General features: G+C 41.7%; 1 protein-coding gene across 2 annotated transcripts in view; it reads left to right on the top strand.

The window, feature by feature from the left end:
- The first annotated feature begins 1,636 nt into the window (after positions 1-1,636).
- ELOVL7 (ELOVL fatty acid elongase 7) overlaps positions 1,637-23,936 on the top strand; it is a 112,538-nt gene continuing 90,238 nt past the window's right edge. Inside the window, exon 1 of one of the 2 annotated variants that reach the window (XM_033179647.1) lies at positions 1,637-1,784. The gene's annotated coding sequence lies outside the window, so the exon portion shown is untranslated. The remainder of the gene's footprint in view (positions 1,785-23,936) is intronic. The other variant, XM_033179648.1, reaches the window with a different exon arrangement.

Genomic DNA, 23,936 nt, shown 5'->3' with positions numbered 1-23,936 from the left:
CACTGTATTGAACAGTCTGGTCTCGAACTCCTGACCTCATGATCCACCCGCCTCGGCCTCCCAAAGTGCTGGGATTACAAGCCTGAGTCACCGCGCCTGGCCGAACACTACATTTTGACCTTCTTTATTCATTTATTATCTGTCATCTCCAACTAGAATGAATGTCTAGTCCCTAAGAATGGGAAATTTGTTATCTATTGAAACTTCAGGGCCTGGAACATAGCAGTACTCCAGTATTTGTTAAATAAATGAATCCATTTGAGCTTCTGCATATTTGAAATTTCGTAAGTATATATAAATGGTAAGTAGTGATAGACTCAAAGGCAAGTATCATTAGGCAATTGTCTCCTATTCCCAAAACTTTCTAAGTCTACTAAATGATCTCTTTTTAATATGAAAGCAAAGTTATCTAAAAGGAAGGAGAAATCTTCAGTTTCTTGGACTTCGAGATTCTTTGCAATTTAAGATTTTTTTTTCTTTCCTTTCAATGGACACTTAAGTTTTACATAAAACATTAAAACTTCTTGTTCAATGTTGTGGGATTAAACTGCCGAAGGCAATCCCTATACGTGAGGAAAATATGTTTCTGATCCCCCAATTTTTTTTCTCCCTGCCCATCCTCTTTGGTTGTCCTGACGCTCCCCTCCCCTTTTTGTGTTTCTTGATTCCATGCTGAGAACGCACAACACAAACTCAAAGCACACATTTGTGAGGTGCTTGGGTCAGGACTGCAACTAAAAATGGTTATTTTTTTTTAGGTTTCTGGACCGCTCAGTATCAGCCTTTGGTTTTGCCTCAGAAGCAGGGAACTTCTCTAGGCCCCTATTTTGCCTTCCAGCTATTGATGCCACGACTCCAAATCATAACAGCGATTAGGAGGATCATCACCAGACACAAGGCCAGGTACGTTTAAAAAATAAATAAACCAAGCGCAGGTGCACACGCCGAACGCTCATCCCCAATCCCACTTTCCAATCCCACAGTAGATAACAAGAAATGAATTTGCTAGACTTGTTCCTGCAGCACTTGTTGTTACCAGAAACAAAGTTAGATTATATACAATCTACTCTACATTGCTCTAAAAGTCCTCTCCCCATGGCCCCCAGGCTGCCGCAATTCTCTAGTTTCTTATCCGTTATAAGCAGGGGATGGAGCTGACCCAAGTCGGCTTTCCCCTCCCAGGGCCTTCTCCTCTTGGTCTGGCCTCCATTTTAGATGCGAATTAACCCTCCCATTACCCTTTCAGGAACAGGGAGTCCCCTTTTTCTCCGCCTCCAGCCTCAGCCTCAGCTTGGTTTTCCTCATTTCGGATTTTTCTACAACTCATTCCCAAAGAGTCACGCGTGACGACAATTTCCACTCTGCTATGTCAGCCTGGAGATGTCCCCCAAGTGATGGCATCTGCTCTCGGAAAGAAAGGTCATCGGTGCCACGACCAGCCCCGCTAGCCCAGAGGAGCCGGTGAGCCCCAGTACAGAATCGGCGCGCAGCCGAGGCGAGGCCAGGGCGGCCCCCGCCCCTCCCGGCCGCTCCCCCTCGCGCCGCGCCGGCTCCTCCCTCCCGCCCTCGGCGGGCACCTGGCGGCTGCGGGCAGGGGGCGGCGCTGCGCGCGTCACGCGTCTGGGTGGGATAGCGGGCAGGTGACACCCGGCGGCCTCCTCCCCTTTCCAGCCCTGTCGGCGGCCGGGACAGCAGGGGCCGCTGTGAGGAGCTCCGCGCTCGCACTGCCAGCCGCCGCCCTCTCTCCCGCGCGCGCTGGGCGCTTCGGCTCCGCTCCCTGTGCGGTGAGTGCGGGGCTCCAGGCCGGCGGGTAGGGGCCAAACTTTCCCGGGGCGCGGAGGAGAAGAGACGGGGGAGGGAGCCAGAGCCGAGGGAAACGGCGTCGGGAGCAGCCGGATGGAGGAACCTGGGCGCGGCGCGCGAGAAGTGGGACCCGGGTGCGGGGGCCCCGGGAGCCAGGCCAGGCCCTCCCTGGGCTCGGGAGGCGCTTGGGAAGTTCTGTCCCAGCCGCCTGCGCGTGGGGAGGGCCGAGGCCCTTTTCCGCCAGAGCGCGGGGCCGGGGCGCTCACCTGCGCCTTCTCCGGGCGCCCACTCCCGGCAGCATCCCGAAGGGAAGGTCGGGCCCGGTGGGCGCGCTGCGGAGCGGAGCCTCGACTGGGGTCCCGCGCGGCGCCGGCTCTGCGGAGCGGGAGGGGCAGAGGTGCTCGCCGGCGGGACTGGGAGGGAGAAGGACTTGCTCGACCTTGGACGCGGAGGTCATTGTCCCAGCTCCGGGGTCTGGTCTCGCTAGCCAGTCCTCCAAATTCCGGAGCCCCTTTCTTTCTGTTTCCTTCCTTCCCCTTTGGGCGCTTTTTTTGCTCCCGCGGCCGGATGAACTTGGGGCGCTGTCCCTTCGGCTCCCCGAGCCGCATCCTGTCCCGGTGGCTGCTGCTGGCCGGGAGGAGGCTGATGAGTACAGAGCCGTGGAACAGGTCGTGCCGGAGATGGAAACAGGAAAGCCTGTTGTTTTGTCGTCCCAGGTATCGTTGGTTCGTTGGGAAATGGGCTTTCCCCCTTCAAGTCAGCGTGTTTCAAACTTCACCCGGTGCGGACAGAGCGCTCCTTGGAGCTCCCTGGGGAACTCGGGATGGGAAGGAGCGGGTCTTTACACCTGTCCTACTCCCTGTGTAGTTAGTCCCGCGCCGACTGAAGAACAGTTTTAGCGACCCGAGTTCCTCGCCAGTGGTCTTTTCCCTCTTGCTACGATCTCCCCTTGGAAAGCATATTCACTTTAACCCTGTGCTCTCGGATTACCCTTTATTTCACTCCTCGCTTTTATTGCTTACGTGCTCCCAAAGGGTCATCAATACCTGGTGGCTGCGTCTGCGTTCTTACCGCGCACCAGCTTATTCAATTCCCTTTCTTTGTAGTTTCCCTTCGTACTACTGATCAGAAATTGGTCTCCCCAAGGTCACCGAGAACCAAATAAAATCCACCCCTCACCCCGTGGCAGACATTTATCAGTGTTTAGGTACCAGGCACTGATGTCAGTTCTTGTATTAAAGCTTTTAATCTTCACAACGATCCTGGGAAGTAGATATTAATATTATTCTCATTTTAATGATGAGGTAACTGAGGCACGGAGAGGTTAAGTAACTTACCCAAGGCCACACCCATCTCAGCAGTAGGAGATTCCAACTCTGGAGTTCTGTCTCCAGCACTGGAGCTGTTAACCACTGTCCTACACTGCCTCACCTAGAGTTCCTTTGCTCGTCCTTATTTTCTGAAGTCCCGTGCTGTTTCAGGCATCGCTGACCAGGCTGTCAATCTCAGGTCCCTCCTTTCCTTCTTATGTGTCTTTATACTAGTTTAGGATCCCCACACGCTCCCCCCAGCTTTTTTTTTTTTTTTTTTTTTTAAGAAAAATAGATTTCTGGGACTTTTTGCTTAATCTATCACCTGTATTTATCTGGCTTAAGAGTCTGTGCTTTCCATGTCTTCTTCAGTTTTAGTGTAACATCTCTCAGTGCATATTATAATATTCTACTTGGACTTGACTGGCTTTTCCCCAAAACACCTCTAGATGCTCATTTGCATTAAGGGTCCTGCCATTATCCTGGTCTCCACGGTGTCTCATGCCATTCCTCTCCCACTCGTTAAATATCTTCTATCCAATTTTTACGTGGTCTCTTCTAGCCTTTATCAGTCTCACCCATCTCATCCTCTCTTCACCACTCTCTCTCTTCCCCACTTTGAACACATCATATGCCCTTTTCTACTACTTGTTATCATCTTTTATGTTTGCTTTCCACAAAAAGATTGCAAACAACTTAGGACATTAAACCTTCAGGCCTTACAGTAGTAGTTGATAAATATAGAATATGATACAGTGTAAATTTTGGTAGCACGGATCAGGCAGATTTGATGATGGTGGAAATTTTTAAGCCAGGTTTTACAGGATGTTAAGGAGTTTGCATTGGAAAATGTGGAGAAGCTGGTAGACATTGTAGATGAAGGAGAGAAAGGCCTGTGTTCACTCCGTTGTCACAAACAGGTACCCTGCTGTTCTGATGAAACATTACATTTAGAGGTATAATGAAGCAGGGCAGATCAGCGGAGAACCATTTATCCTTATCTTGACAAAACAAAATATGAAAACGCAGAAAGTTAAAAAAAGAAACCCTTTTTATTGAAAAACAGCACATACATAAAAGTGCATAAAACATAAATGGACAGATTAACACAGTAGATGTATTCAGCAGTAGAATGACTGTGTTATTCTGGCCATAGATAGGCTACAGTCAGGCCAAATAGGAATCTTTTCACAAAACCTGTTGTGGACTGCTCCCAAGAGGCATTGCCAAGAAAGAATTGGCTGTGCATGGAGAGGCTTGAGGAGAGGAGAAAATAAGACTGGGAATTGGTACCAAAAGGGTAAAATCAGGGAGCCAAGAAGAGAGTTCTGACCCACTGAGCATAGTTCTACCACAATGAATATTTAACCAGGTTGCTTTTGTCTCTCTCTTTTTTTCTATACATATTTTCCTACATCATACTCCATATAGAATTTTAGTATTCTCCGGCTGGGCACGGTGGTTCACACCGTAATCCTAGCACTTTGGAAGGATGTGCCAGGTGGATCACCTGAGGTCAGGAGTTTGAGACCAGCCTGGCCAAAATGGTGAAACCCCATCTCTACTAAAAATACAAAAGTTAGCTGGGTGTGGTGGCACATGCCTGTAATCCCAGCTCCTTGGGAGACTGAGGCAGGAAAATTGCTTGAATGGAGGTCACAGTGAGCTGAGATCATGCCACTGCACTCCAGTCTGGGCAACAAAGGAGACTGTCTAAAAAAAACAAAAAAAGAAAGGATTTTTTTTTTAGTATTCTGTGTTTTCCATATAATACCCAGTAAGCATTTTTCATCTTATGTAATTTTCAGAACTCATATTGTTTGTATTCTAGTAATTATAATGTGATTTACTTAACTAAAACTCTATTGTTGGACAAGTATATTAGCAGCAAATTATAAACAACCTAAATTATAGTAATACTTATCTTTGCAACTGTATCATTTTACAGATTGGGACTCGTTTCCTAATGATACTGTTCCAGAAGTAGAATTACTTTGTCAGCAAATATGGTCATTTTTATGGTTCTCAGTACACATTGTCAGATTCCTAAAAGCCATTTTAAAAAGAGGATCAATGCATTTTGCCTAACTTTTCTCTCTATGAAGTAACAGCAGTTCAGTTAAACATGAACAGTATTATTAAATGTTGTATCAGTTTCCTCAGGCTGCCATAACAAAGTACCACAAACTAGGTAGCTTGAAAAAACAGCAGTTTATTGTCTCAGTTCTGGAGGCTACAAGTCTAAAATTTGGGTGTCAGCAGTGTTGAATCTTTCTGAAAGCTCTGAGGGAGAATTTGTTCCACACTTCTCCTAGGTTCTGGTGACAGCAGCAATCTCTGGCATTCCTTGTGCCAGCATCACTCTAATCTCTGCCTCTGTCTTCATATGCATTCTCCCTTTGTGTCTGTGTCTTCACATAACCATCTTAGAAATACACCAGTCATATTGGATTTAGGGCCCACCCCACTCCAGTATGACCTCATTTTAACATCTGTAAAAATTCAATTTCCAAATAATAGGACACTGTGAGGTATTGGGGGTTAGGATTTCAGCATATCCTCTTTGGGGCACACAATTCAGCCAGCCATAGGGTCTTCAAATATGCATAAAAGAAAGCCTCTATCTGCAAATAATTTCTAGACAAATTGAGAAAGTAGGATTGTTTCTAATTTTTGAGATTTGTTTATTCTCCATGATGTGCCACTTGTGCTTATCAGTTTTAAGATACGGAAGGATGTTTTTTTTTCCCCCAAGATAGGGTCTCTCTCTGTCACCCAGGCGGGAGTGCAGTGGCACAATCATGGCTTTCTGCAGTCTCAATCCCCAGACTCAAGCAATCCGCCCACTTTAGCCTCCCCAGTAGCTGGGACTACAGACACATGTCACCATGCCCGGCTAATTTTTTGTATCTTTTATAGAGACAGAGCCTCACTATGTTGCCCAAATTGGTCTTGAACTCCTGGGCTGAAGTGATTCTCCTGTCTCAGCCTCCCAAAGTGCTAGGATTACAGATGTAAGCCATTGTACATGGCCTGGTAGGATGCTATTTACCAAACACATAATTCTGGAGCCATGATAAATGTTAGCATGTTAAACTGACAATAGCCAGAATTTCAATAAGATACATCATATAGCATGGAAAGAAGCATGCCATAAACACAGTTTTAGAAATATGTCTTACATGTATTTCAGTGACTCATCCAGTTTTGACCAGGCAGTTACAAAAAGTTGAAAACTAATACCAGTTGGGCATTTTATAACATTGGTCTTCTAAAAAATTTGAAATTTCCATTATTTCTAATTGGTTTCTAAAAGCATATGTTATTACACTGGCAAGTGAAATCACTGTTTTTGTAAATGATAGAAGTTGGCATACCATCGTAATTTCCTTTCTTCTTTTTTGAGACGGAATCTTGCTCTGTCGACCAGTAAAGTGCAATCCTGGCTCACTGCAACTTCTGTGTCCCGGGTTCAGCGATTCTCCTGCTAGCTTCCTGAGTAGCTGGGACTACAGGCTCACACCACCATGGCCAGCTAATTTTTTATTTATCTATTTTTGGTAGAGATGGGGTTTCACCATGTTGCCCAGTCTATTCTCGAACTCCTGAACTCAGGTGATGATCCGCTCACCTCGGCCTCCCAAAGTGCTGGGATTACAGGCATGAGCCATCATGCCTGGCCCATCATAAATATATGTATATGTATGTATGTGTGTGTGTGTGTGTGTGTGTATATATATATATTTTTTTTTTTTTTTTTTTGACAGTGTTTTACTCTTGTCGCCCAGGCTGGAGTGCAATGGCACCATCTCTGCCCACTGCAACCTCTGCCTCCTGCGTTCAAGTGATTCTCCAGCCTCAGCCTCCTGAGTAGCTGGGATTACAGGCACTCACCACCATGCACGACCAATTTTTATGTTTTTAGTAGAGACAGAGTTTCACTGTGTTGGCCGGGCTGCTCTTGAACTCTTGACCTCAGGTGATCTGCCCTCCTCAGCTTCCCAACGTGCTGGGATTACAAGCATGAGCCACCACGCCCGACCCATAAATATTTTTATACAGACTGTTATTCAAATGAAGTAAGTTTCCACATAGCTTACAAGTTCCCCATGTTAAAGACAAATGTTAATCAATCTGGGTAAGCAGCTACTTAAGCCATGAACACCAGCAGCCCTGCTTCCTGGACTTTCTAATATAGGGTAATAGAGCCAAACCTAGATAAAACTGGGGAGTTTCAGAAGCTGCATACTCAACAAACATTTGAGTGTTAGCTTTGTGTCAGGCAAAGTGGCTGGCAGGATGCTAAAGCCAGTCCAGGTCCATATATAGATAAATAAACGTAAGTTACAAAATTACAGTTCAGTATGATAAACTGTGCTGTAATATACACAGACCAGGTCCTGGGGAAGCAAGGCAGAGGTGGGCAGACAGGAAGTCCTTCTGAGAGGAGAGAAGGAAGAGTGTGAGTTAGAGCAGCTGAGAAATGGGATGAGGAGTGGGAAATAGAATCTAGGGAGAGAGAGTGCAGGTGCGATCAGGCAAATGCAGATACTTTAAAGTAACCAAGAAGAGGGTGTAAGTTGAAGCTGACTAGGCATGTAGAGGCCAGGCTTACTGAGAGTGTTGTTTGACCCCAAAAAGGTTTTGGATTTATCATAACGTCAGTGGGGAATCCTGGGAAGCCTATAAGAAGGAAAAGGACCTCTTAAGTTTTGTATCTCTCTGGTGCTTGTCATTTCACCTTTATGAAACCTCTCCTCCTCCCATCAAGCCTTTATCTCCTTCCTTTCCCTATCTGATTTGGAAAGGACAGCTACCTTCCTTGTTTACATTAGATATCTTTTTTTTTTTTTTTTTTTTTTTTTGAGGCAGAGTTTCATTCACTCTTGTTGCCCAGGCTGGAGTGCAATGACGTGATTTCAGCTCACTGCAACCTCCGCCTCCCGTGTTCAAGTAATTCTCCTGCCTCAGCCTCCCAAGTAGCTGGGATTACAGGCATGCACCATCATGCCTGGCTAATTTTGTATTTTTAGTAGAGATGGGGTTTCTCCATGTTGGGTCAGGCTGATCTCAAACTCCTGCCCTCAGGCAATGCACCTGCCTTGGCCTCCTAAAGTGCTGGGATTACAGGTGTGAGCCACTGTGCCCAGCCTACGTTAGATATCTTGATTATGCTTAGCTTGCATGTGAATTTTGAAACAGAAAATCAACTTCATGGGCATCGTCTGTACCTCTGTCCTTACAGGATACTCAAGGCTGCATTTACATTTAAAACATCTTACTGAAAATTATGGGGTGAAAGGTTTGTCATCTTTTAGGCATAAGTAATAGTTGCAATGAGTTTCTTTTTTGTTTTTTGTGTTTTTTGAGACGGAGTCTCACCGTGTCACCCAGTCTGAAGGGCAATGTTGCGATCTCAGCTCACTGCAACCTCTGCCTCCCAGGTTCAAGCAATTCTTCTGGTTCAGCCTCCTGACAAGCTAGGATGTCCCCCTCCCACGCCTCCCCACCACGCCCGACTAATTTTTGTATTTTTAGTAGAGACGGGATTTCACCATGTTAACCAGGCTGGTGTCAACTCCCGTTCTCAGGCGATCTGCCCGCCTCGACCTCCCAAAGTGCTGGGATTACAGGCATGAGCCACCGCGCCCGTCCTGCAGTGAGTCTCTTTACATGTATTTTCTAATGAATCTTTTGAAGCCAGCAAAGTCTGACTTATCATATGCACAGGTATAGAAAGGTGAAAAAAACAGAAAGGGTGCTCAGGCTACACTGTTAGAAGGATGCAGGGCCGGGCGCGGTGGCTCAAGCCTGTAATCCCAGCACTTTGGGAGGCCGAGACGGGCGGATCACGAGGTCAGGAGATCGAGACCATCCTGGCTAACACGGTGAAACCCCATCTCTACTAAAAATACAAAAACTAGCCGGGCAAAGTGGCGGGCGCCTGTAGTCCCAGCTACTCTGGAGGCTGAGGCAGGAGAATGGCGTGAACCCGGGAGGCGGAGCTTGCAGTGAGCTGAGATCTGGCCACTGCACTCCAGTCCGGCGACAGAGCGAGACTCCGCCTCAAAAAAAAAAAAAAAAAAAAGAAGATGCAGCCAGGGTTTCAACTGAGGTGTAATTACAAGGTTTAGGCTCTTCCCACTCTGAATACTTACTCTGTGGATTGATATATTTGAGAATATAGGAGGCCCTAGGACTCTGATACCTTACAATAGTTTTGTGAGGGCATAAGGGCAACCATAAAAATAAATACAGACTTTTTAGGGTCAATGGTAGAAATGTGAGATCTAGACAAAGAGAGTTTCATTAGTGGCCCTTAATCTAAATGCAGTCCCATCCCCCAACTCTTCTCCTTCTTTCTGTCCCAAATTTTTGGGTTTTGTCCTAATAGCACATTTGTGATTTGTTTGTGTGTTTATTTTAATTAAATGCTCTAACAAGGGCAGAACAAAAGTAAAGGGCACTTATTACTTAAGGGTGACTTATTTTAAGTCTGTTCAGGGACTTCTCTGTCCCTTATCTTACCTGTCTTTTTGTGCCTTCTTCAGGCAGACAGTGCTGTGTTGCATCCTGCAGGACAGAAAGATTTATGTCTCAGAAATAAACCAGCCATTGAACAATGTTGACCCACATTTTAATCGCTCTGCCGCTTATCATTCAGTTAGCTAGAAAGCACAGCTGATAGCTTCATCCTTCATCCTCTTCTTTGTAATTCTAACAGGTGTGACTTTAACTTGCAGAAAGAAAGAAGATAGAAATGGCATTCCTAGGAATCCAGAGTCCAATGACTGATTATTCAGTAGCTTAGGGTGAGTTCCTGAGCAAATGTGGAATGGAATTTTTTAAATCAAGCTGTGAGAAACACTATTCATTGTTCAAAAGGAAAAAAATGGTAGTGGATGTGATATTTAACATAAAATATAGTCAGTGTTTTAAATAAAGTGTGTGTGTGTATGTGTGTGTGTGTGTGTGTATATATATGGTTGAACATACGCAGTTGCCCTTTCTATAGGTAAATAAACAGTTGCATGTTGGCAGTTTGCATATGGTTCATCCTGATTCGAATACAATCCCGTTGACATCTAACAGTTGACTAATGAGCCTATACTCTTCATTTCCCTATAAGCACATGGGGTGGTGCCCAGACATGGTGAACACTGGCTTCTAGTAGTCTCCTTCCTTCTCCAACTGCTGGGTTATTGGCTTAACAACAATTTATTGTATTTATTGAAAACATGTTAGTGCCAGTTATACTTGTTATTGTGATAGATAATTTAGATGTGCATAAAATTATGAAATGTAAATGCAAAAAAAGAATATTGTTATTATGAAAGGAATGTTGAATTCTTTGGAAAGGTTCCATAAAAGTGAGTCACTAAGGGGTCAGGAAAACTAAAAAAATCAGAAAGATGGCTGGGTGCAGCAGCTCATGCCTGTAATTCCACCAGTTTGGGAAGCCTAGGTGGGAGGATCACTTGAGGACAAGAGTTCAAGACGAGCCTGGGCAACATAGTGAGACATCCATCTCTACAAAAAATTTAAAAAATAACGGGGTGTGGTGGCATGCGTCTGTAGTCCTAGCTACTCCAGAGGCTGAAGTGGGCGAATCCCTTAAGTCCAGGAGGTCGAGGCTGCAGTGAGCTATGATTGCACCACTATACTTCAGCCTCAATGACAGAGTGAGACCCTGTCTAAAAAAAAATTTTTTTAATAAAAAAACAGAAATTGTAAAAATTTGAAAAATATCCTGAGCTTGCCTTAAAAGTGTGTGTAGTTGTTTTATTTTGTTTTGTTTTGTTTTCAATTCACTTAGAAAGTTAAAATTGGAAACTGTAGAAGATAAGTTCTAGGTATGGTTTATATCAGAAAAATATTAGCGAGGAACTCTTCCTCAAGGATAGTCTTGGGACTACTTTGTCTTTTTTTTTTCCCCGAAATGGGATCTCACTGTGTCACCCAGGCTGGAATGCAGTGGCATGGTCTCAGCTGCTGCAACCTCTGCCTCCCAGGCTCAGTTGATCCTCCCAGGCTCAATTGATCCTCCCATCTCAGTCTCCCACGTAACTGGGACTACAGGTGTGTACTACCACGCCCGGCTAATTTTTGTGTTTTGGTAGAGACAGGGTTTTGCTATGTTGCCCAGGCTCGTCTTGAACTCCAGAGCTCAAGTGATCTACCCGCCTTGGCTTCCCAAAGTGCTGGAATTACAGGTGTGAACCACTGTGCCCAGCCCTTGGGACTACTTTGGAAAATTGGAGAATTAATACCTATTTATATTTTTTAAGAAAAAGTAAATGTTTATGGTATCTAAATAAATTTTTGATTCTTTGCTATAAATAAATTTTTAACAATCAGCTAATCAAAACTAGTCAGAATTCCTGCTCCTGTTAGTCTGACTGTAATAGTTTACGCTATAGTGTAGTACGTAGTCAGAACCTTCGCTTAGCATACCGTACTAATGATATATAATCAACTCATACTTCTTATTTTATATGATTTTTTGAGAGACAGGGTCTTACCATGTTGCCCAAACTGATCTCAAACTACTGGCATCAAACATTCCTCCCATCTCAGCCTCCCAAGTAGCTGGGATTACAGGTTTAAGCTACTCTGCCTGGCTCATGCTTCTTATTTTAAATTGGGCTTTCATTAGTAACATCTATATAACATTTAAGTTTATTTTAATAATGTGAACCAATATGTAGAACTTAGAGCTGATTCCTACCTGCATTAAATGGCTTACATAAAAACTGAAAGCAAAAATACATACTATAACATTAGCTAGAGTTTATTAAACTTGAAAAATTTATTAGTGTTATTAAGCTGACAAGTTGAATTGGTCAAGGTGTAACTTATTTTAGATTCAAATAGTAGTTATAAAAGTATAGTTATGCTTTTCTGACGTATGAGTAGGTTGATGAAAAAAGGCCAAACTTAAAAAATTATAAAAATAAAATATTTTTATTTTTACTTTATAATTATAAAATATCATTTTATATTTTATTATTGTAAAATATCATTTTATATTTTATTACAATAGCAATTAAGCACTGGCTATATTCCAGCCACTGTGCTAAAGTCTAGTTATGCCTTGTCTCATTTAATCCTCACAGAAGCCCTAGAAGGTGGTATTGTTCCCATGTTATAAGCAAGGAAACTGATACAAATGGAGGTGAAGAACCTTGCCCAAGATCACATGATTAGTGATAGCACTGGGGATCAGACCTAGTTTAGTCTGAACTCCAGTGCTCATGCGCTTACTACTTTATAACTTAGTACTTTAAAACTGAATTTAATTTCTGATGTAGATTTAATTTTTTTTTCTTTTTTTAGTGTAAACAACTTATTTGAGAGGTAATCCTAGACAGTACCACAAGTTGGGGAGTGGGGAAGTGAGACAGGAAAAGGAGGCAGCCAACACAGCGAGTGTTAATGAAGAGTCTGCTATCTCTGTGGACACCTGGCACTCAGTCCCAAGGGACATCTCTCAGCGTTGTCCCACCCAAGGAGCTGAGAAGTGAAGCTTTTGCTGGGACATGAGCATGTTGGTCATTTTTCAGAGAAACATTAGTGTTTTGAGCTGCAAAGGACCTGAGGAGTCATTCAGGCTGACCTTTTATGCTGTTGAGTACATGATGCCATTTCATTTAGCCAAGACCACAAGCCTATTTAGTATGTTGGGACCAGAAACAAGTTCTCCCAACTAGAGCCCAGGTGCTAACTGATAATCATATTTTCATCATTAGCCTTAATTCTGAATATGACTTGACACTAAATTTTTGAAGCTCTTGGATTGACCACCTCCATCTTTGTCTACAAGTAACAACATTAATTACTCCTGCAGATGTTACTGTAGAATATGTTACTATAGACTTACTGTAGAATATGGCAGGGCGAGGATTATGCTTCCTCCGTATTACAAGTACAGAAACTGAAGCTCGAGTCAATGCAATGCTGTGCCTAGTCCTGAGGCCCATGTATTGTAAAACCTAAACCTGAACCATGAGTAAAGGTGTGAAAGAAGAAGCAGTATTATTTTAGCAGATGTGACTAAATTACCTAGCCCAAGCCCTGGACTTTATGTAACAGCCCTCTTCCTTTTCTCATTCTCTGCCCTTAGCACTTGAGTTTATCCCCATTAGGTGACTGCCTGAGTATCTCACTCATGGAAGTGGCATTTTTGGAGTTGGGAAGGGGAAAGGTTAATGGAGAGTTAGTGTACATTGCTTTGGTGTGCACTCTTAAAAAAAAAAAAAAATCTGGCCGGGCATGGTGGCTCATGCCTGTAATCCCAGCACTTTGGGAGCCCGAGGCAGGCAGATCACAGGTCAAGAGATCGAGACCATCCTAGCCAACATGGTGAAACTCCATCTCTACCAAAAATACAAAAATTAGCTATGTGTGGTGGTGGGCACCTGTAATCCCAGTAACTTGGGAGGCTAATGCAAGAGAATTGCTTGAACCCAGGAGGCGGAGGTTGCAGTGAGACAAGATAGCACCACGGCACTCCAGCCTGGGCAACAGAACAAGACTCTGTCTAAAAAAAAAAAAAAAAAAAAAAAAAAAAATCTATCAATCCCCAGTCCTTTGGTTTTACTATTTCATCAGTAGACAGAGCACAGAGCAAGTATGAGTTGCCATCTCCTTATTAATAGGCAAATATGTGTTGCTGCTCAATTCTAATTGTAACACTGCATGTGGTGTGTGCTCTAAACTCACTTTTAGAGACCAAAAATTCTGAGGCTCCAAGAAATTTAAGTGAATTTCCCCAAGGACACCTGAGTGGTGGCTGGCAGACCTGGATTCCTAGAATATAAAGATTCTGACTATACATCTTGCTGCTTACTACATGTTGCCTTAGAGTTTATTTTCTTATCTTCAGAAAAAAAGTGCTGGTTTGGGAGAGGCAGCCAATATGCTTATGAAATAGGAATATTGCAGATTTTAAATATGATCATATGTAATTCACATTCTACTTTTTTCCCAGAAAGACTTGAAATGCTTGCAATAAATATATTAAGATCTGAGCATTGAAGGGGAAAATCTAGGTAATGCAGTTGTGATAAATGGAACACTAGATTTTAATGGTTAGCCAAGAGCTTATATTGAAAGAGTAACCACAACTCTAATGGTTTGTTTTTTGCTTTTTAAAAAGCATAAATATGATGGCCAGGCATGGTGGCTCACGCCTGTAATCCTAGCACTTTGGGAGGCTGAGGCAGGTGGATCACCTGAGGTCAGGAGTTCAAGACCATGCTGGCCAACATGGGAAAACCCTGTCTCTACTAAAATTACAAAAATTAGCCGGGCGTGATGGTAGGCACGTGTAATCCCAGCTACTCAGGAGGCTGAGGCAGGAGAATCGCTTGAACCCGGGAGGCGGAGGTTGCAGTGAATCATAATCTTACCACTGCACTCCAGCCTGGGCAACAGAGTGAGATTCTGACTCAAAAAAAAAAAAAAAAAAAAAGCATAAATATATAAGGTACTTTTTGTCCTAGAAGTAAAGTGCAAAAGGAATTATCAAGTTGGCTCTAATAAAGAGGGTCTTGAATCGCTTTATGGATAATACTTTAACAGTTTTGCTGAAGATGCAAAGACATTTTAAAAATTAATATTGATTCTTGATAACTCACTAATTGTGAATGTTAATGAAGGTAAACTCTTTGAAAGCATTTCTCTAAAAACTCCAGGGCTAGGCTAATAAGATTATCCTGATGATGTATACAATAAAAACTAGCGCTAGATGGAGCAGAGCCTTTTAAAACTTCAGGCTGCTCTATGGATGGACTTCAGAAGGTCCATAAACTCCCAAAACATCCCATTTGTGTATTCATGTAATCTCTGGGGAGGTGACCCATAGCACCATAGTCTCAAATTTTAAAAGCTATTATTTAGAAAGGGATGAAATAATATATGTAAAATGCTTAGTAAAATTTAACTTACTGTATGCATTATAAAGGATTGACCTTTAATGATAATATTGAAATTAGGCAAATTATGTTGACATGAACCAACTGTACAGACTTTATCCATGTTATAAGGACATGATTATTATAGTCAGACAGTAGAATAAAGGTAATCTCCTGTGTCCATAGTAGTTTCCTTTCTGTTGTCCTACTTGTCTAGGAAGAAAGGTTTTTACTTTTTACATGTTAAATCAGTATTCATTCATTTATGTAATAAACATTAGCTATTTGCAATGTGTTAGACACTGAACATATGAAATCTAGAAGTCATCTCTCCTCATTTTTTCTCTTTCTCATGCCCGTATATAAATTAGCAGCACTCATGTCAGCCGTGTCAACAAATTACATCCTGAACCATCTACTTCAGGAACCTCCTACTCCTGCTGCATTACCACAATCAATTCTCTACTAAGCAAACATTATTTTTTAAAATGTAAGACAGATCATGTCACTGCTTTGCTTAAAAGCCTCTGATGAAAGTTCCAGTTTCACAAGATGAAGAGTTCTAGAGATGCATGGTAATGATGGTTGCACAACAGTCTGAATGTATTTCATTTAATACTGAAATATACTTTAAAAAATGGTTAAGATGGTAAATTTTAAGTTATTTGTATTTTACTATAAATTTTTAAATTGGAAAATGAATAGTCATACTACCAAAAAAAAAAAAAAGAAAGAAAGAAAAAAAAAAAGCCTCTGATGGTTTCCTCTTGTACCCAGAATAAAACCCAGGTACCTTACCTGAGGTTGGAAGACCATCAGTGCCCATCTGTCTGTGCCATCCAGCATCACTGTCCTTGTGCTCTGCTTTCTGTTCCTCTGCTGTTGTCCTTCAGGACCACTCAGCTGCCACATCCTCCCCAGTATTCTAGCTCTTTCTCACTACCCTTCTACTATTACAGCCCTCTGCCCCGGTTACTATCACTTCACTCTGTTGCACTTTATTTTCATCATCACTTTTGCCATTATTTGTCTTATTTTTATGTTTGTATCTTTGTTTACTTGTATGTCTTCCCACAAGATTGTAAACTTCATGAGAGCCGGGATCTCACTGTATCCCTAGTGTCAAGAAGGCTGCTTGGCACATAGCAGGTGCCAAATATTTGTTGAATAAATGAATAGAGACATGGTCCCGTACCTCAAGGACCTGACAGTTTCTGATACTGTCTAAATCTCAGGAGCCCTGAGCTGTGACTGTGAGCAAGGACTTTAAGAACCTGTCAGCCAGGCCTCATGTAGAGAATAGACAATGATTTCTCAAAATGAAATGATCGGGAGAGGAGAAAGAGGAGCAGATGATGTAGGAGGCAAAGAGCCAAAATTACAGTAAATATTTCCTCTATTCAAGGGTAGAATAAACTTTTTCTCTCTTCTATCTCCCTGCCCATCTAAAATAAAAACAAGAGAAAACAAAAATAAAACTATATATCAGTAGCCACTCATGAACCTTGCCTAAGCCAAATGTAAAATGAAAGTGGTATAAGATATTGTATGTCACGTTCCCAGAAATGCCTGACTCCTGTGCATCATCTGCCCTTAGAGAGCCCATTATGAGCACTCAATTGTATGAGTCAATATGTCTGCCTTGCCAGAATGAGACCAAAATCTTGCCAGCCTTTCCGTCATTCCAGAATTATCTTCTCTAGTATGCCTTTCTCCTATGACAATCAAAACTCACTCTTTCCATCCTGCTGTCACAGACAGTTAGATTTATAGACAACTGGGCTTTTGTGTTCATGTGTTCATTAATATTTTTCATGGTAAATATAAAAGAGGGACTTATATAGACAGATTTTTTTGTACTTGACATGCAAAAATCTTCCCTGTAATCAGAAAAATCAGATCGTTTTCTGACTGTATTAATATATGCTGACTTTAGAAATATAGAAAACTTATAACAGAAAATAACAAATAAAAAAACTTAAACAACAGAGAAAACAGATATCCCTTATAATCTTACCAACCAGAAATAACAATTGCTAACATTTTGATAAACTGGTTTACAGCTTCTTGCAGCCTTTTTAAAAAGGCTGTTGAAGTTTTTCTCAAGGAAAAGAACTGGGAAATATTTAGATGAGGAACAAGAACCATCTTCTAGTATGCTTTTTTGGTAAGCTCTATACATAAAATATAAACCTTTCCAGCATGAACATTTTATTTCTTTCTTAAAAAACTCTTATAGAAATTTCTAAACATTTATAAAAGTAGAATGATGTAATGAACTGATATACTCATCACTTAGAATCATGGCTAATCTTATTTCCTCTGTAAATATTTCAGTATACCTCTAAAAATAAGGACTTTAAAAAATTACAACCATACCATTATCATGTCTAAGAAGTTAAAAATAATTCCTTACTGTCATCATATAGTCAATCAACCTGAAAGTTTTTAAAAACCACCACTTGGTTATGGCTAAAGTAGTGAGAGATTCTTGGGTAATAGGATGGTATGCAGTCTGAGGAGCAAATTGTATAAATAATCACAAGAAAAGTTTTAAAACAATAGGAGTAATTTATTTAGCTGTGCTTACTGCATATAAATAACTATTAATACATTAGTAAACAATGTGTCATTTTATATTTTAATAACTTTGCTATTTCTTTATTGTCATGATTTAAATTCAAAATGCAATGTTCACCTATGCCTAATGATTTTTTTAAAAATCTCTTATACATTTTTGGGCTTAGCACAGGGAAATAGTATGAACTGGATGCATAAAAGTCAGCATTTTGACATGTTTCCATAGGTTTCCATACTATGATACAGTTAATATATTTTTCTAAAGCTATAAATACCTGAAGTAAAGTAAAAATCAGATATTAGGCATATGCTTTGTTAAATTAATAAAGCAGAACAAACCGATTCTTAGAATTTCAGTAGAAATAATTTTTGTGCTCTTAAAGATATATGTTAATTTTTTTTTTTTTTTTGAGATAGATTCTCGCTCTGTGGCCCAGGCTGGAGTGCAGTGGTGCGATCTCAGCTCACTGCAAGCTCTGCCTCCCAGGTTCACGCCATTCTCCTGCCTCAGCCTCCCGAGTAGCTGGGACTACAGGCGCCCGCCACCTCGCCCCACTAGTTTTTTGTATTTTTTAGTAGAGACGGGGTTTCACCCTGTTAGCCAGGATGGTCTCAATCTCCTGACCTCGTGATCCACCCGCCTCGGCCTCCCGAAGTGCTGAGATTACAGGCTTGAGCCACTGCGCCTGGCCGATATATGTTAATTTTTAATGAAAAGTGCTCAATCCTCCAAGTCTCTGCATAATTTATTCCTGTTATAATTTTTACCATATGAGGGTGTAACAGAGAGAATGCAGGGAACAGCAAAAAAGTTTACTTGGCTGAAAGATTAGTTTATCAGGAATCAGAGTGCAAGGTGAAGGTGAGGGGTAAAAGGGGTCCAGTTGATGAAGCCCATGAGCAGGAATTCCAGCTTGGTTCCAGACTTCACTAACAAATTGCTAGAGGGTTCTGAAAAGACAAAGGACCTGGTGAGAGGTGCTTTGAGCTGGGGATTCAGATTGCTGCCTTGACACACTGTTAGGGGAGAGGGATCTAGGGGTGTAAAATGGAGGAAATTGAGGACTTGGTCCAGCACAAAGCCTAGATGGGGTTGTGCCTCTGTGGATGGAAAGGAGTGAGAAGGGCAGAAAGAATGAAAGAAAGGTGAAGAAGGGGAGAGTGTGGCTGTGCAGGAAGGATAGGAGGCCAAGGCTGGGTCTGTAACGCAGGTGGGTTGTGGTGCCAAAACTGGTCACCTAGGGAAACTAGGTCAAGGGCGTGTGTTGGTTGTGATCACGAAAATTCCTTTATTTCTATTCCCTATTAATCGTTGCAGGTTAAGTTAATAAATTACATGCTCATTTGTAGAATTTGTGACTTTTCACTCTTCTGGGCAATTCTTTCATGATGGGGCATTTAAAGGTTTAGAAATTATTGGGCTATTTCAAACATCAAGTGTATGAAATCTCATTATAGTAGATAAAACCAGCCAGAATAACCAGGATTTCTCTCCTACTCCCAACTAACTAGGAAGAAAACCCATGGTATTTGAGTACCTTGTATAAAATTGTCTAGAAAGAAAATGTTTTTCTGTGTTACCTAGAAAGATATTTGTAAATATTTGACATGACAGCTTTTTATAGGGTAGTCATTGTTTTAATTTCGCATTGTCTACCGTTTCTGTTTGTTGATGTTCAGTTGCTGTTTGAAAGGGCCATAGTTGGAGGAACCTACATTGAGGTAATATTGAATTAAACTATATATATATTATCCAGATAGATTGTGGAAGGAATTACTAGTCTAAGTTGTTTCTGGCATCTTTTCCTTAATATCGAAATTATGTAACCTAAAAATCAAGTAATGATATTTTTAGCAATATTGTATTGCAAATGTGTACACATATTATGCATTAAATCAATTTGTCTACTAGCTTAGGTGTGTAACTACACTTTCCCTGGGAAAATGTTTTCTTCAGCTAAAATAACTAAATTATAAATTTCGTTCTCAATTAGAGATGTTTTTTGCAGACATGGAATAAATGAAGATCCTCTGTTGTCCTAAATCTGTGTTCATGTTTAATTTGTTAAAGAAAGTGAGACATCTTAATAACAATTGTTTCAGTGTAACTGTACTGAAGAAAGTAGTGTGGATACAGATACAGTCTGCTAACCCAGAGGCCATTTATCATGAAGTTTCAGTCCCTAAAATGTTTCTGGAAATTAGTAAGGAGAGAAATTATCCCCAAGCAGAGAAAACAATGTCCCAAAGTCTTTTGAGTACATCTGTGCTCCATTCAGAGGGAAACCCCCTAGTTTTTAATCTCCACCCATTTAGCACTATTTTAAACATTCCAACATCGTTGTTTTTCTCATTTCCCATCCCATAGCATATTAGGGAAAACAAATTAGAATGAGTGAGATTTTGTAGACACAGAAATTCTAGTAACAAACAGTAAGAAGGGCAGTGGCTAACAAACTGATAGGGAGGGGACAGGAAATTTGTTAAAAAACAGACACGGGCATTAGAAATGCCTTGCAATTTGGAACTTTTAGTGCAGGGCAAAGATCCATAGCCATAAACAGGGGTAGTCCCAGAGGACACTGCTATGATACTGTTGTTCTTAATAGTATCCCTGAATCATCCAGAAAAGTTCAGTTATAAGATGATTGAAATCTTTAAAAAAATGTTTTACAGTAAAAAAATGAGAATCACAGATACAGGTGTATCTGGGCAGTTGTATCTTTGATTACACCTAGAGATAAGCATTTCAGTTATCTAAAATACTTTTATGAAACACTGCATTACAAGACGAGACTGGATAAATGAGCTGTACTCGTAAATACAAAACAGGTTGAATTAATTTGATCTTACTGTTGGTTACTTTTCTTAATCACCCCTCTCCTTGAGTACTATTTATTTTTCCTCCCTTTCTGGCTTGCCTGTACATTATATAGATGCATACTATTTGGTGTATATGTACGTAATACCTCCCTTATGTTCAGATTTGTAATAGGAAAGACCATCATGCTTTTTGCTCTCTATAGGATTCATCAGTCCACATGCCCTGCCTGTCCACTGCTGGGCATTCCTTGCCCTGATGGGGCTCCATGCCCTATTCCTGTCCCTACTTGGACTGAACCTATGACTGCCAATTCTTGATTGTCTCAAGGCAAGGTATTTAAGGCTGTTGATTCCCACCCTTCCTCTCATTCTTGTAATTTTTGGTTACTGACTAAAAGAGAAACCCTTTAGTGGGTATTAGAGCCTTTCCATTGGCTATATATTCTATTGGCTCCTGTTACTATTAACCATACTTTCAGCTCTGTCCTTTATTCTCTGAGACTGGTGTTCCATTGCGTTCCAGCTCTCTTGTATCCTCATTTTCCAAATATAACTGAATCACAGCTCTTTCCCTTAACCTCAGGCCCATACACTGCTTATGAGAAGGTTCATCCATCCATTCATTCAACAAGTATTTCGGTGTCTGTTACATGTCAAGCACTGTTTCCGGTACCAGAGAGACAGCAGTGCACAAAACAGAAGAAGATCCCTGCCCCTAACTAGCTTATATTATAGCGCATTCTTGGGGTCACAGAGGGCCAGACCGTAAACAAGTTAATTTAGAAAATTGGTGAAATACATATAAGTATATATAACACTGAAAAGTACGATGGAGAAAAGTGAAGCAAGGTAAGGGAAGTGCGTGTTCATGGGGTGGTGACATTTTAGCAAGGATCTGAGGAAAGTGAAGGAATGAACCGTGGCAGATATCTGGAGGAAAAGAACTACAGGTTGTGGGGACAGTGGTTTCCAATACCTTGAGGCAGGGCATTCTTGGTGTGTTCAAGGAAGGACAAGGGGATCAACGCGGCTGAAGCTAAGTATGAGAAGTGAGGCCGGGCATGGTGGCGCACGCCTGTAATCCCAGCACTTTGGGAAGCTGAGGCAGGTGGATCCACCTGAGGTCAGGAGGTTGAGCCCAGCCTGGGTGTGTGCCTGTAGTCCCAGCTACTTGGGAAGCTGAGGCAGGAGAATCACTTGAACCCAGGATGCAGAGGTTGCAGTGAGCCGAGATTGCACCACTGCACTCCAGCCTGGGCGACAGAGAGAGACTCGGTCTCAAAAAAAAAAAAGAAAAAAAAGAAGTGAGAAGAAGGAAAGGTCAGAGATCAGAGAGGTAGTCAGGGCCCAGATCATGTAAGGCCGTAGAGCTCATTATAAGAACTTTGACTTTTACTGTGAGTGAGGTGGGAAAATATTGGTGCATTTTAAACAGAGAAGGGACATGACTTGGGTTTTTGTTTTGTTGTTTCTAATGTGAGGAAGACATTAAAGAGGGACAAAGATGAAGTCAGGGAGACCAGCTAAGAGGCTACTGCAGCAATCCAGATAAGACAGAACAGTGGCTTGGGCCACTGTTAAAGTAAAGTAGTTGGATTCTAGAATATATTTAGAAAATGGGTAGTCAGGATTTGTTCATGAATTTTATGTAGAGAGAAATGGAGGCTTTCTTCCATATTTAAAGGTCTGGGTGGACTGGCCAGGATTCCCCTATCTATCCATTGCCACATTTGAATCTGTTACTTTTTCACTTCCATAGGAAAATGAAGCAAAACTCTCCTTTTTTGAACATCTCACTCGTGGGCTTTGTTGCCTCTGCCTTTCTTAGTCCTCTTTGTCTGTTGTTCTTCACTTCAATCCCACATGCCTTAGGGACTTTGACGTTTCTCCATCCTCACTCCTGCTGTTGCTCTGGGAGACTTCCAAGTCCCTTCAAATGCCAACTTGTGAGCGGCCTTAAAGTTCCTTGTCTGACTCAACTGTGATAACCTTTACAGCACTGTAACCACCTGCCTTCATGACCAATCTCTGAGCCTTATCACCTAGAAATATGCCAAGAAGATATAATTAACTCCACTATCTCATTTTCAAGCCACAGTCTCTGGCTGCTCAACTCTCTTATACCTTCCTCTCTTCACTCTTACAGAGACTATAATTTTCCCTTGGTCTCTTAATTTTTTATTTATCCTACCTCCATATTTATCTAATTCCAAATTAATCCTACAGTCATCCTCTGCATGGATACCCAGGCAGCTGAACAGTATGGTGGAAAACTGGGTAAAATGGTAAATGGATCAGTTTTTGGTTTCCAGTCTTGTCTCAATCCTGACCAGCATTACTTAAGTATTTCACTCAGTGACTCTCAATCTTGGCTGCATACTAGAGTTATCTGGGAGCTTAAAAAATCCTGGGGCCCAGGCTACAGAGGCCAGTTAAATCTGAAATTTGGAGGCAGGACCCAAGCATCAGTAGTTCTTCATATTCTTTAGGTGATTCTAATGTGCAACTAAGATTGAGAACCACTAGTTTAAACTTGTTCTAGAAGGATTTTCAGTTTCCATTTCCCTGAAAAGCTATTCTATTCTTTCACTAATCTCTAAAAAACCCTCTACCTAACTCCGTTTTGTAAACCGTTGGCAATTGATCCCTCCTTCTACTTGCTAGAAAAATTGAAGCATCTATTGGTGAATTCTCTTTAATTTTTAGTCTCCATTTAGTCAACTATACATTTAATTAGGGCCTAGATAAGCCAGGCACTGTGGTAGGCATTGGGCATAGAGTGGTAAATGGGACAGGTATAGTCCATGCCTTCCTGGTGCTTATGGTCTAGCCTTGCATCCAGGCAGGTTAATTAGGCAATTATTGGACATGGTAAGTGCTACGGGAACATGTAGGAAGAGCCCTAATCCAGACTTAGGCCCTGGAGAAGGCTTCCTCCCCTTTACTCACTCATCTATTTCACGTCCTTCTTTGCTGTTTTCCTTCTTGGAGGAGTATCACCCTTGCTCCAGTGGAGGGAGAATGCTGCCTTGCAGGGCTTCTGTCCATCCCCTCTCATTTTCTCCTCTAGACTTTCATTGGTTGTTCCTTCTTATTTCTCTGTATTCTTTCATCCCCCGACTGCAAAAATACTCAAGCTGTTATCACCTTAAGACTAATAAAACTTGATTTTGCCTTCTCCTTCTCTTCTAGCCTTCTTGAACAAGATCTGTTCAATGCCTTCTATTAATCACCTGCCTTTGCATTTTAGCTTCAGCCTTATCATTGCTTAATTTCCCCTTCCTTCCCGTCACAGAATATATAACTGAATCACAGCTCTTTCCCTCAACCTCAGGCCCATATACTGCTTATGAGAAGGTTCATCCATCCATTCATTCAACAAATATTTCAGTGTCTGTTTCATGTCAAGCACTGTTTCAGGTGCCAGAGAGGCAGCAGTGCACAAAACAGAAGATCCCTGCCCCCAAGTAGCTTATATTATAGCGCATTTTTGGGGGCAGAGAGG

Source organism: Trachypithecus francoisi, unplaced genomic scaffold, assembly GCF_009764315.1.
Source record: "Trachypithecus francoisi isolate TF-2019V2 unplaced genomic scaffold, Tfra_2.0 Lachesis_group2, whole genome shotgun sequence".
Lineage (NCBI taxonomy): Eukaryota > Metazoa > Chordata > Mammalia > Primates > Cercopithecidae > Trachypithecus > Trachypithecus francoisi.
The sequence above is the reverse complement of the archived record's forward strand: the minus strand, read 5'-3'. Positions and strand labels throughout refer to the sequence as shown.